The sequence below is a fragment of the Aquarana catesbeiana genome, linkage group LG06 (genome assembly GCF_042186555.1).
Source record: "Aquarana catesbeiana isolate 2022-GZ linkage group LG06, ASM4218655v1, whole genome shotgun sequence".
In the NCBI taxonomy this organism is placed as follows: domain Eukaryota; kingdom Metazoa; phylum Chordata; class Amphibia; order Anura; family Ranidae; genus Aquarana; species Aquarana catesbeiana.
In genome coordinates, this window is record NC_133329.1 from 321,132,829 (window position 1) to 321,146,596 (window position 13,768).

The following is a 13,768-nucleotide window of genomic DNA, read 5'->3' on the forward strand; positions in this document are numbered from 1 at the left end:
AGTAGGTTAGAAAAAACCAATAGTGGGTATTAATTATTAAAAACAGGGCCCATTCAGATACGGTGAGACCCATAAGCATATAAACGACATACATCAATACACATAAAAATAATAAAGAGAAAGTATACATCCATGATAAAAATTATGGCTACCAGCCTAAACTCTGCGTTATCATCACCTATATAAAACATAGGGTATAGCACCTAATTGGGCATTACAAACTGCGCACAAGCCACACCTGTATATGGCATAAGCCATAACTGTATGCGGCCTAAGGCCGATCAAGCTTTCCGAAACCATTAACCACCTCTACCCCATAGTAAACATTTATGAATCGCTTATAAAGCAGTTAATGTCAAGCTCCACGTTCAACCCTCTTGGCGATAATGTGTCCGCCAAGAAGATCCACTGGGTCTCTCTCTTGGACAGGTCACGTACCAAATTCGAACCCCTCCAGTTCGGTTTTAAATGGTCAATGCCCCAGAATTTAAGGCCAGACGGATCTTGGTTATGCTTTAGTTTAAAGTGGAGCGAGACACTATGGTCTTTAAAACCAATTTTAATGTTAGTTATGTGTTCTGCAATCCTGATTCTTAAAAGTCTCTTAGTGCGGCCTATATACATAAGACCGCACGGACATTGGAGAGCATAGACAACATGGGAGGTGTTGCACGTAATGAGCTCTTTGATAGCGAACTCCTTATTGTTAGAGGTGGATGTAAAACTCTCCAATGCTCTTAATGGTCTTTCTACATCCTTGCAAGCCCGACACCTTCTACAACTGTAAAAGCCACTCTTATTCCAAAAAGTCGGGGGCCTGGCCGGAGGGTCCAGCACCTTTCGTACTATTTTATCTGAAAAGCTCTGGGCCTTTCTATATATGAACTGAGGCCTAGGGGGTAGGACTGATTGAAGCGCCTTGTCCATACACAGCACATGCCAATGGGCGGCAAAAATGCCTTCCACTTCTTTGTACTGAGAATGGAAGCTTGAAATAAAGCTCCATTCATGACTGTCCCTATTAGGGACCTGAGGACCATTTTCCAAAAAATTTCCTCTAGGTTGCACAGCTAATTCATAAATGATAGAATCTAGCGCTTCCTCCTGATAACCCTTTTCAATGAATTTTTTCTTTATAATCTGCGCCTGTGCCAAGAAATCTACGTCTTCTGAACAATTCCTTTTCACCCTAGTAAGCTGTCCCTTCGGAATATTTTTTAGCCACATCGGGTGATGGCCGCTATCAATGGGCAAATAACTGTTCGAGTCTGTGGGCTTGAAATAGACCCTAGTGCCCAGTTTGTCGCCTTGTCTAAAAATGCTTACATCAAGAAAATGTATCTCATTCTGGCTAAATTCGCTAGTCAATTTAATATTGTTAACATTAGAATTAAGTTCCTTTAAAAATTCATGTAGACTATCACTAGATCCTTCCCAAATAAAAAACAAATCATCAATGTATCGTTTGTATAATAGGAGCTGGGCGCGGGGTACCGAAAAAATCGTTTTATCTTCCCACTCACCCATAAACAGATTTGCTATGCTTGGGGCGAATTTCGCCCCCATAGCAACGCCCCTGCTTTGTGAGAAGAAACGGCCATCAAACCAGAAAAAATTATGGCTTAAGCAAAAGTCTAAAGCATTTCTAATAAAGACTTTTTGATTCTGTGGCAAATCATCACGTTGGCACAAGGCCCAATTCAAGGCCAAAAGTGCATCGTCGTGCTGGATGATTGAATATAAAGAAGCCACATCTGCCGTTACCAGATACAACTCATGTTTGCCTGATAAATCCACCTGCTGCAAAATCTGCAGGAAACTCTTCGTATCCTTAAGGTACGCCTTAGTCTGTATAACGCTATCCTGGAGAAAGTGATCCAGATATTGGCCCATTCGGGAAGTAATCGAGCCAATGACTGCCAGATTGCTGTCCTTCTTGGGCACCCCCTCTGTCCGCGCTCATGTTACTGCCTTCATCGAGCTCAGTATCGTCATCAGAGCCTTCCAAACGCTGGGCATCCTCCTGGAGCATGTACCCAACACTGTGGTCAAACAGTTCGAGGGAATCCTCATGAGGACATGGTGGAGCTAGGGAAGGAGTCACTGATGACATTGAGCTGAGGGAAGAGGCCGCTGCTTTGCCAGACAAAGCACCCTGGGCATGGGTGAGAGAGGATGAGGAGGATGAGGACGGCTTGGTCATCCACTTGACCAAGTCTTCCGCATGTTGCGGCTCAACACGGCCAGCTGCCGAAAAAAAGGCCAAGCGTGTCCCATGGCCACGTGCTGATGAGGATGCACCGTCTCCACGACCAGCACTAGACACAGAGCCTGCTTGCCCTCTCTTATTGGCTTGTGACTGTCTGCCTCTCCTTCTTGGCCTTCCAGACATACTAATGGCCTGTAGCTGCACTAAGCTGGGATAGAACACCTGTAATTTTCTTCAAGTAGCTTTATATACTGTAACCAGACAAGCCTGCCTGTCAGTAGGAAGATAACAGGAACGGATCTAGCTGAACACTGTGAGCAGGACGCACTGTACTAAATGTAAATAGTCTAGCTGCCTGACCGTGGTACTAATAGGATCAAATAGAACACCTGTAATTTTCTTCAGGTAGCTTTATATACTGTAACCAGACAAGCCTGCCTGTCAGTAGGAAGATAACAGGAACGGATCTAGCTGTACACTGTGAGCAGGACGCACTGTACTAAATGTAAATAGTCTAGCTGCCTGACCGTGGTACTAATAGGATCAAATAGAACACCTGTAATTTTCTTCAGGTAGCTTTATATACTGTAACCAGACAAGCCTGCCTGTCAGTAGGAAGATAACAGGAACGGATCTAGCTGAACACTGTGAGCAGGACGCACTGTACTAAATGTAAATAGTCTAGCTGCCTGACCGTGGTACTAATAGGATCAAATAGAACACCTGTAATTTTCTTCAGGTAGCTTTATATACTGTAACCAGACAAGCCTGCCTGTCAGTAGGAATTTAACAGGAACGGATCTAGCTGAACACTGTGAGCAGGACGCACTGCACTAAATGTAAATAGCAGGAACGGATCTAGCTGAACACTGTGAGCAGGACGCACTGCACTAAATGTAAATAGTCTAGAAGATAACAGGAACGGATCTAGCTGAACACTGTGAGCAGGACGCACTGCACTAAATGTAAATAGCAGGAACGGCTCTAGCTGAATACTGTGCGCAGGACGCACTGCACTAAATGTAAATAGCAGGAACGGATCTAGCTGAACACTGTGAGCAGGACGCACTGCACTAAATGTAAATAGCAGGAACGGATCTAGCTGAACACTGTGAGCAGGACGCACGGCACTAAATGTAAATAGCAGGAACGGATCTAGCTGAACACTGTGAGCAGGACGCACTGCACTAAATGTAAATAGCAGGAACGGATCTAGCTGAACACTGTGAGCAGGACGCACTGCACTAAATGTAAATAGCAGGAACGGATCTAGCTGAACACTGTGAGCAGGACGCACTGCACTAAATGTAAATAGCAGGAACGGATCTAGCTGAACACTGTGAGCAGGACGCACTGCACTAAATGTAAATTGCAGGAACGGATCTAGCTGAACACTGTGAGCAGGACGCACTGCACTAAATGTAAATAGTCTAGAAGATAACAGGAACGGATCTAGCTGAACACTGTGAGCAGGACGCACTGCACTAAATGTAAATAGCAGGAACGGATCTAGCTGAACACTGTGAGCAGGACGCACTGCATTAAATGTAAATAGTCTAGATAGAAGATAACAGGAACGGATCTAGCTAAACTGAATACAGTGTATATATATATATATGCAACACCTGGGATGCATATATATACACAATACACTGTAAGTGCAGCTAACTGACTGACTGTTCTGCCTAATCTATCTAACTCAAATCAAATGACACTGTCTCTCTCTCTCTCTATCTCTCAGCACACCGGAACACACACTACACAGGGCCGCCGTGCAGGCGGCCTTATATAGTGTGGGGTGTGTACTAAATCCCCTGAGCCATAATTGGCCAAAGCCACCCTGGCTTTGGCCAATTACAGCTCTCTCTACTGACGGCGCTGTGATTGGCCAAGCATGCGGGTCATAGTGCATGCTTGGCCAATCATCAGCCAGCAATGCACTGCGATGCCGCAGTGAATTATGGGCCGTGACGCGCCACACGAATTTAGCGCGAACGGCCCATAACGTTCGCAATTCGGCGAACGATCGAACAGCCGATGTTCGAGTCGAACATGGGTTCGACTCGAACACGAAGCTCATCCCTAATAATGAAGGCTGCGCCTCCAATTCAGAAATCAGTTAAAAGACAGGCATACACTAGAATTTCAAACAAACATTCCTATGAAAATTCTCAGTATGTTTTACATTCAATGACTTGATGAATGTGTCATTTAAAAGAACTTTAACATTTTGGATGCTTTTGACAATTGATTTTGGAGTGATTGGACTTTCCTGAACAAAAACCACATTCACTGTTAAAATTTACATCCTAATCTTTAAAATGTTCTGGTCACTGCGGTCTACAGAGGAATGTTGATTTGACCCCGCCAATGATTAGAAAATCGAACGAACATGGCATAGAAAGAGCATGATCCCTACAATTAAGCCCCTCTGGGGAAAACATGTTAGAGAGGAGCGGCTTTAGGTGGGACTAAACTGCTTGTCAGCTTTCTTGACTAAATTGATATGCCAGCATCATTGCTGGATGCAAGCCTCCTTTTTAGTTTGTAGTGTACACGTGAAGCAGGGACGGGCTCCTGGGATCGGTACCCAGCGCTTGCAGTAGCGGTAGTTCTGTGTGAGCGCTGGTTTTCTATGAGATCTTCTAATAGAAAGGGCATGGTTATACAAATAGTGATAACTGCAAAATAGAGTTAAATACCAAACTACTAAAATAGGTTTGCTAAAATCCTTGCAGTGTATTTAGTTTACGTACAGAAGGCCAGTATTACACTTCAAAGAAACCAGTCATTATTATTCTTAAAGTATTTATAAACCTAATAAATATCATACAGCGTATACCTGTTTGTCCAGTGTGTGTGCTCTCTCTCTCTGAGGACTTCTTTAAGAGGGTGACCACCAGCTTCCAATTCTGCAAGGTGGTAGTCTCCCTGTGCTTTCATCCAATCCACTGGAGTCAATCCCGCTACTGGTCGATTGACAGCTGATCTGAACATTAAAGTGGAACTAAACTCACATCCCCTTCCATCATTGCTGGTAGCAACATCTTCACTCAGTCTTCTTCTGAGTTTGGGATCTTCTGCCATCTTGATTGGCTGGGTCAGAATGACATAACTCCCCTGCATGCACACAGGAGTTCATTCCCTCTGGTGTCAAGGTGTGCTGAACATGCACTCTGCATCTCAGTGTATATTCTAAAGAAGATTGTAAACCAGCAGGTAAGATTGTTATATAGCAGAAGAGACATAGGGGTTGATTTACTAAAACTGAAGAGTCCAAATCCAAACTGGGCCAAACTGATACAGTAGTTAGTGGCAGAAAATACATTCAGGACAAATAGAACATGCGCCAATCCACCAATTTAGTAGGCTCTTAGGAGAAAGTGAAGACACGGTCTGTTTTAAAATTCTAATTTAACCTAAATTCAATAGTCTTGTAGTCCAGTACAGACATCTGTAATTTCACCATTCTATCTTATTGCTAATTTCAATTGTTGGCAGACATAAATGGTTCCTAGTCTGAGCAATGAGCACCACCTAGTGACAACTAGCTGTTATAATGATGACTATTTTTTAAACCCTTGCACATTGTATTTGCCTAAAGAAAAAAATATTTTTTTGTTAAAAAGTTTAAAATAACATTTAACATAATACCTACTTGCTAAACAGACTATTTTGTAATTCTTTTTTATTAAAAGAAAAAGTTACCTTTCCAAATTAGTGTTCATGTGGCTATGATTTTTTTAAACTGTCAAAAACAGTTGCAGTGAAGCTGCTCTGTACTCCAAGGGTTCACATTTATGTCTAGGGAGGTGAGCACAGCAGTTCTACTTAATTGATCCTCCGTTGCCACAGGCTCCTCTCAGCCCCCGACCCTGCATTGAAAATGAGGTTGCTGAGAGATAGTCCACAGCCAAGGCACAGGGGAGTGCCATCTGCAGGGGGGGCAGAGGATTGGGTAAGTAAAAAGTGCTTTTCCTGTTCCTTACACAAAAACAAAGATGTAACCCTTGCAATGCTGGTGCATTTTTATTTTCCCGGAGTTGGACTTTAATGATACCCTTTATTTGCTAACTTAATTTATTAAAGATGCATGATTTCAGAATGATTTTGATCCTTTCTTCAGGTCTTAGAGGAATGACATCCCAAATGCATGCATCTTTAATGAAGTTAACCAATTAAAGGTATCACTTAAACTCCAAATGTACTACGTAAGCCAGTTGCTAACGCAGTGCAATACTCTTCTGTTTCAACCATTAAAATATTATTCAAGTTTTCATCTCTGTGGTTGTAACTGGCTCTTATAGAGCTGGCTAAATTACAGTTAGCTTTATGGAAAATGGTACCTCCATCAATTTTTTTTAGCTTTGCTGCACTAGAGGCTTCATGTGGGGTTTAGATATTGTCCATCTAATTGAGTGTCAGGGGTTATTATAATAATTGCAGAACCTACCATAGTTTGAAAATAGACTAGATTTAAATACCTCGGTATCTGCAGAACAGAAATAGATAAGAATTTGCAACAAAGTTTAATAAATCCATTGCAATGCCAGCAGGTGCCCTGAAGGGGATATTTTTTTCAACAAAACAGGAGTTTCACTTAAAGGAATTCCATCTGGTTTAACTGATTTCTTTAAACTGTATTTGTCATCTGTGCATATTTTGGGCTTCAAGTATATAGCATTAATAATATAATGTAATCAAGGTATGCTGTCTCACTATGTGCAGGGGTATGTAGTAACCAAAGGCAACCAGTCCATTAGTCATTAGTTTGCTTGTGTTAAAGTATATGTGAACCTTGTAAAACAACCCATTCACCCAAAAATAGAAATACAAGGCAAAACGTGTGTGTGTGTATATAAATATAAATATATATATATATATATATATATATATATATATATATATATATATATATATATATATAGTAAAAAAAGTGGGCTTTTGTAGACAGGTGCAGTCTACTTTCTCTACTGCAGGTGGCAGGTGGCATCTTCAGTGGCCTTGTAGCAGAGGAACATAATTCCTCTATGGTTTCCTGGGTCACTGGAGAAGGAATCTGGTTGGATGTTGCCGCCCCATGTGACTCTGAAAGCAGAGGCATAACTAGAACCTTCAGGGCCCCAGTGCAAGAAACCATGAAGGGCCCCCCTGACCTGCCAGGTCCCTTCCCTCCAGGCTCGGGGGCCCTTAATTACAGTCATACAGCAGGACCCTTTCACATGTTCTGCAGCAGGTCCCCTTCCTGCCATCTTGGGACCCCCCACAGTGGCAGAATGGCAGGTGCGACCTTTGTGACCCTGATAGTTTTGTCACTGGTGTCAGCCGTTTTTTAATTTTAATTTTATTTTTTATTATTTTTTTACCATTTTTTATTTTATTTTTTTTACAATTATTTTAAAAACACCTTTAGGATAAATTAGAGCGGAGACTGAGAGCCAGGCCTTTTTGTCCAACATCAGTGCCTGACCTCACAAATGCGCTTCTGGAAAAATGGTCAAACATTCCCATAGACACACTCTTAACCCTTGTGGACAGCCTTCCCAGAATAGTTTAAGCTGCTATAGCTGCAAAGGGTTAGCCAACTCAATATTGAACCCTACGGACTTATGCCCTGTACACATGATCGGACATTGATCGGCCATTCCGACAACAAAATCCATGGATTTTTTCCGACGGATGTTGGCTCAAACTTGTTTTGCATACACACGGTCGCATAAAGTTGTCTGAATTTCCCATCGCCAAGAACGCGGTCACGTATACCATGTACGAGGGGACTATAAAAGGGCAATTCAGAACCAAGCGCGGAACCCTTTGGGCTCCTTTTGCCAATCTCGTGTTAGTAAAAGTTTGGTGAGAGACGATTCGCGCTTTTTCAGACTCATGGTTTTCAGATCGTTTTCTGGTGTTCAGTTTGTGCTTGTGGGTTTGTATCTGGTCTTCAGTGCGTGCAGCAAGATTTTTATCCTTTAATATCAACGTTTATTGTATTTAATGTTTGATAATATATTGTATTTCTTTCCTCATTCCCTAATTACCATGATTGTAATCTGCTGTGAATGTCCCCTTTGTCCTCATGCATGCTGGTTTTTTAGGTAATTTTTTTTTGCCCTTCATACATATTTGCCTTCACTTACCTCCCCAGCATGCTCTCCTGGGCCTATATTTACCTTGTGTAGTCACTTAACAATGTATTTTGTCAGCTCCATAGTAGTGCTTTATCCTAAATACCCCCTAAAATTTGGTAAATTGTGATTTGTGCTTTAAATTCAGGCAGAGTGCCAGAGGCTTTTTTTTTGTGTCCCAAAATCATTTGGAATCCTCCCTCCCCCCAACTGCTAACTCAACTGATACCAATCATCTATCTGCTGACTTTGCCAAACCCATACACACTATACCCACCTCTTTAGTGGTCAGATTTATGGATGAATTCCCCAAAGCATGTAGTGTAAGGGCCTGCCTGAATACTTTCAAATGGTACTGTTTAAAGTTTTGTATCCTATTATTATCTTGATAGGTAATAGCAGAATGTCAAAATGTGCTTAAATGTGTACAGTGTGTATTTGTATCTTTGTATTATAACACATCTTACCTGTCCAGTGGGCTGTCAATAGTGTAAGTACGGAGGGGCTGGCCAAAGTAATACACATTGTTTAGGCATTCGTCTCTCAATGAAGTGGAGAGGGTTACCTGTCCAAAACATATCTCCCCTCCCCCATAAAATTTTAGAAATGGCCCATGAGAGGGGGGGGAGGAGGAATCTGATAGGTGGACCTTATACCTTTGTCTTTAAATACTCCCTAAACTAAATGTTATACTGATGTTGGCCAAGAATGTTTGTGTCTAATCTGCTTTCCATGTTTATGTGCAAAATTATTAATTTTTTTTTTCTGGTTTGACTCCACAGTTTCCTTCCAACCCACAGGAATGGCAGACTGTGGCCTCCCACTTTGCCCAGCGGTGGGACTTTCCTAACTGCAGAGGGGCAATTGATGGGAAACAGGTCCACATCGTCCCACCACCCAACTTGGGGTCATACTATTACAGCTATAAGGGGTTCAATAGTATTGTGATGTTGGCGGTGGTGTCGGCTACTTATGAGTTCCTGTATGTGGACGTGGGGAAGAATGGACAGATGTCAGATGGTGGAGTCATCGCCCACACGGAGTTCTACAGGCGTCTCCAGAATGGCAGCTTGGACTTGCCACCTCCAGAAGACAATGTGGAAGGACTCCCATTCGTCTTCGTTGCAGATGAAGCATTTGCACTGGGGGACCATCTTATGTGGCCATTCCCAATGAGGACCCTCACCCCGGACCACAGGGTTTTTAATTACCGGCTAGCCAGAGCCAGAAGAGTGGTGGAGAACACGCTTGGAATCATGGCCAGCCGGTTCCGCCTATTTCTTACACCCATACACATGGCGGAGTATAAACTGAATCATATCATCCTGGCGTGCTGTGTTCTCCACAACTTTTTAAGGCAAAATTCTGCCAACTATGCTGCCTCAGTGGGGCCTGAGGCCGGAATTCATGGAAATTAACCAAACCTGACGGCGCTTGAGGCTGGCCGTCCTGGCTTGCCCCCCCTGAGTGCCCGCGAGGTCCGTCTAAGATACCTTGAATACTTTGCGGGTAGGGGGCCATCAATATGCCAGACAATGTCTGAGCCTTTTTTAAATAAAAAAATTAGTTACCTACTAAAATATTTGCTGACATTTATTACTGCTTGTGTTTCTTTTAGCTGACCCTGACTGAAATGTGGGTAGTCCTGAAAATGGCGTGATTGGGTAACATTAGAAAGCATTGTTGGCTGTTATTTACTAAAGGCAAAGACACTTTACACTACAAGTACACTTGAGACTGCACTGAAACTGCACTTGTAGTGGATTTTCCCTTAGGAAAAGTGGATTTTCCCTTAGGAAATAACCCCCATTGTCACAGAAAACCACAATTTAACCACAAAAAAAGTTTTCGAGCATTGAAAGAAAAAATCCACACATTCTTGATTATTAATCTTTTTAATACCAGCACAATCACATGTGCACTTATAAAAGGTTTTTAAAACAAACCAACATGTTTGTTGTATAACAATTTTTTGGTCACATTAATAAAAGTAGAAATGTCCATTTAAGGTAAAACAGGCATGTTTAAAACCAACAAGAAATACACAAATCTGGAACTTACAAAGTTCAACTTTGCTATAAATTGAAGGCAATATCAGACATGAGTATTTATAAACTGTGTTTGATATTGCGTTCAGATGGGGTGAAGTCACCCCTGGAAAAGCCAAATTTTGAAGATGCACACAAATTGCCGAATGTCAACATGTGCTAGCTGCTATCACGGGGGATCAAGGGACTTGTTTTGTCGGTGCAACCCCTTCCTCTCAGCTACTTTATTATTGAGGAAGGGGTTGCACCCGCAAAACGCGTCCATTGATCTCCCGTGATGGCAGATAGCACATGTTGACACACTGTGTGCATCTTCAAAATTTGGCTTTTCGACACTATGTAAAAAAAGGTGCAACAATTTTTTGTGGAAAAAATGCAAACTACATTAGGGATTTCAAGGGGTTTTAAACTTTCCCTAAAACATCAATGATGTTCTTCATTTTGTTTTTAACATCACTGATGTTTTTCTGGATGTTTTCCAAGTCCCTATTACACCCCATGATCTCCCTGATCAGGATCTGGGCACTCTCACTGGTGAAATGTCCTTCATAAACAACATCACGATCACCTAAAAATATATAAAAAAAACCACACCATGTATTATAAATATGCCAGCATCCATCTCTTATCTGAGCCTGTGGTCGCAGACACTCACCTGTTGTGGTGACTATTTCCACCACGTCTCCTTCCTCCTCCTCCTGTTGACTTTGGTGGATTTCCACTTCCTCATGAGGTGGGGGGTCTGTTGTCTCCTCGGATGAGTGGTGTCCTCCGAGTCTTTTCTCCCCTATGTAAAAAAAAAAAATAGGTATACTTAACACACAGATATTTTATGACAGAAATAGGAATATGAAACATTGCTTGGAAGTGGGGTACAATTGTCTATTTTGGCAGAGTTGCAAGATGAAGAAATATTTTTTTCCTTTGTCAAGCTTGAATACTTACCTGTTTTTTACAAGCTTCACAGATGGAGTCACCCCTATAGTATACACTGGAGCACCTGTGTCCAGATGTGTAAACAGCTGCTGAGTGTCCTCTCCTTACACAGAATCTAATTTGCATTTCATTCTAGTTACAAACCCATCTAGACACCAAAATTATTTGACGAGAAGTAGGCTAGCAAAAATGTATTCAAATACATATGTCCAAAACATTGTGTTTTCTATGCCGAACGAACAATGTTTCATACGAATGAATATTGTGCCCATGAACATGAAAGTAGCCATTTTAAAATGTACATCAGTTAAGAAAAACATATGGAGCAGCACGAATGTTCGAAAAATAAAGAATAGGAACACAGGACAACTACTTACTTTTTTGCAGCACTCTCCTGATCCTTCTGTACTGCTCATGCTCCCTTAATTTGAGGTCTGACCACTGCTTCCTGAGTTGATCTTTCGATCGTCGTACCCCAAAATTCTTCTGCAGACTCTTCACAACTTTTGCCATGATCTTGGCCTTTCTGACATTGGGGTTGGGGTAAGGTCCATATTTCCCGTCATAGTCAGCCCTCTTCAGGATGTCGACCATCTCCAACATCTCCCCAAAGGACATATTTGAGGCCTTAAATCGTCTCCTCTGGGATTGGGACGTTTCTGGCTCCGGGCTTTCCTCCTCCTCCTCCTCGCTGCTGTAATTAGCACGCACCTGCTGTGTCTCCACCATGTGCTCTTCCCCACTGTGCTGTGAGCGGAGGAAGGAGTATCGGAGGCGCCGATCGTGATAACGAAGGTAAGATTTAAACTTGGGCCTATACTGCTTCTAGATTGAGGCCTATATTGGGACAAGATTAGAAGAGTTTCGCCTGACACTAGGGTTTGTCTTGTGTCTTACAGATGGATGGCTTCAATGACCACAATTTCCTCCCCCTGTTCATAGACAAATACAGGGAGCTGCCCTGTCTGTGGCAGGTGAAACAACCGCATTATAATCATAAACATAAGAGGCAGGCAGCGCTGGAGAAACTGCTGGAGTTGGTGAAACCGGTGGTCCCCATGGCAACCATCCCCTATTTAAAAGCCAAAATTGGTGGCCTGAGGAGCACTTATCTTAGGGAGCACAAGAAGGTCCAGGATTCCCAGAGATCCGGAGCTGCATCAGATGACGTTTATGTCCCCAGGCTGTGGTACTATGAGAGACTTTGTTTTCTGTCAGACCAGACTGAATCCCTCTCCACTCTTTCTTCCACTCTTCCTTCCACCCTATCTTCCACCCCAGCTGAGGCTTCCGATGTCCAGCCTGGGACTTCCAGCCAGGAAGAAGTGGAGGAGCCCAGCTGGAGCCAGGCATAGCATTCTTCTACAGATTTCTGGTCAACAAATAAATGATGTTTACGAGATGTCATTATTGATCACTAATTGCTGATTTCATAAAGTGTTTTACATATCAATAGACAGTAGTGAGCACCAAAAATTGGGACAAGAATGAAAAATGCTGGGCTCAGAATTCTAGTCTGTTATATTTGTTAACATTCAATTTGCAACAGTCATGAGGTGAAAATTGCGTGTGATTGATGAATAAAAAACTAAAACGATGTCCCTTTTTCATACACAGGAAGACCTCAGCCAGGAGGAGGCTGTGGAAGGTGCCACACAGGAGGAGAATGTGGAATGTGGCAGCCAGGAGGAGGCGGGGGTAAGTGACAGCCAAGAGGAGGCAGGGGTAAGTGGCAGCCAGGAGAAGGCCGGGCCCAGTAGGAGCCTGACAGAATCGCAGGTTCCTCCCCTCCGCCTTCCAACCAAAAGACCCAGGAAGGGGAGTAACGTGCAGGATTCAGCACTCAGGCTGATTCAGGAGGCTTCTGCATCCCTCAGAGCCTTCCCCACTCCTGAAGAGGCCTTTGCCTGCATGGCTGCCACAAAATTGCAGGGCATGCAGGAGGGTCAACGCCTCATGTGTGAGGACCTTCTTTACAAAACACTAACTAAGGGGGTGAGGGGTGAAATCACACACAAAACCCACCTGTGGATCATCTTCCTCCTCCTCCTCTTGCCACAACTCCACCACCACAGACACAGCGTGGAAGGAAGCATGGAAGGAAGACCAGAGAGTGATGACCTGGGTTCAGTCTGGTCTGACAAAAGATGCAGGCTCTTGTATGACCACAGCCTGGGGACATACATGTCATCTGCAGCTGTTCAGGATCTCTTGAAATTCTGGAGCAGACTGCACTCCCTTATATATGGACTCAGGCCACCAAGTTTGCCTGGAAATAATTGATGTGTGCCCTGGGGGCCAAAGGCTTCGCCAACTTCTGCTGTTTCTCCAGCGTTGCCTTCCTCTTTGTTTGGTTTTGAGCCCTTAATAAAGGATTTTTTGTTTCAATTATACTCGCCTATGTGTGTTTTCCTTCAAAAAGGACAGTTTGTTTGTGAGTAGGCAGGTGC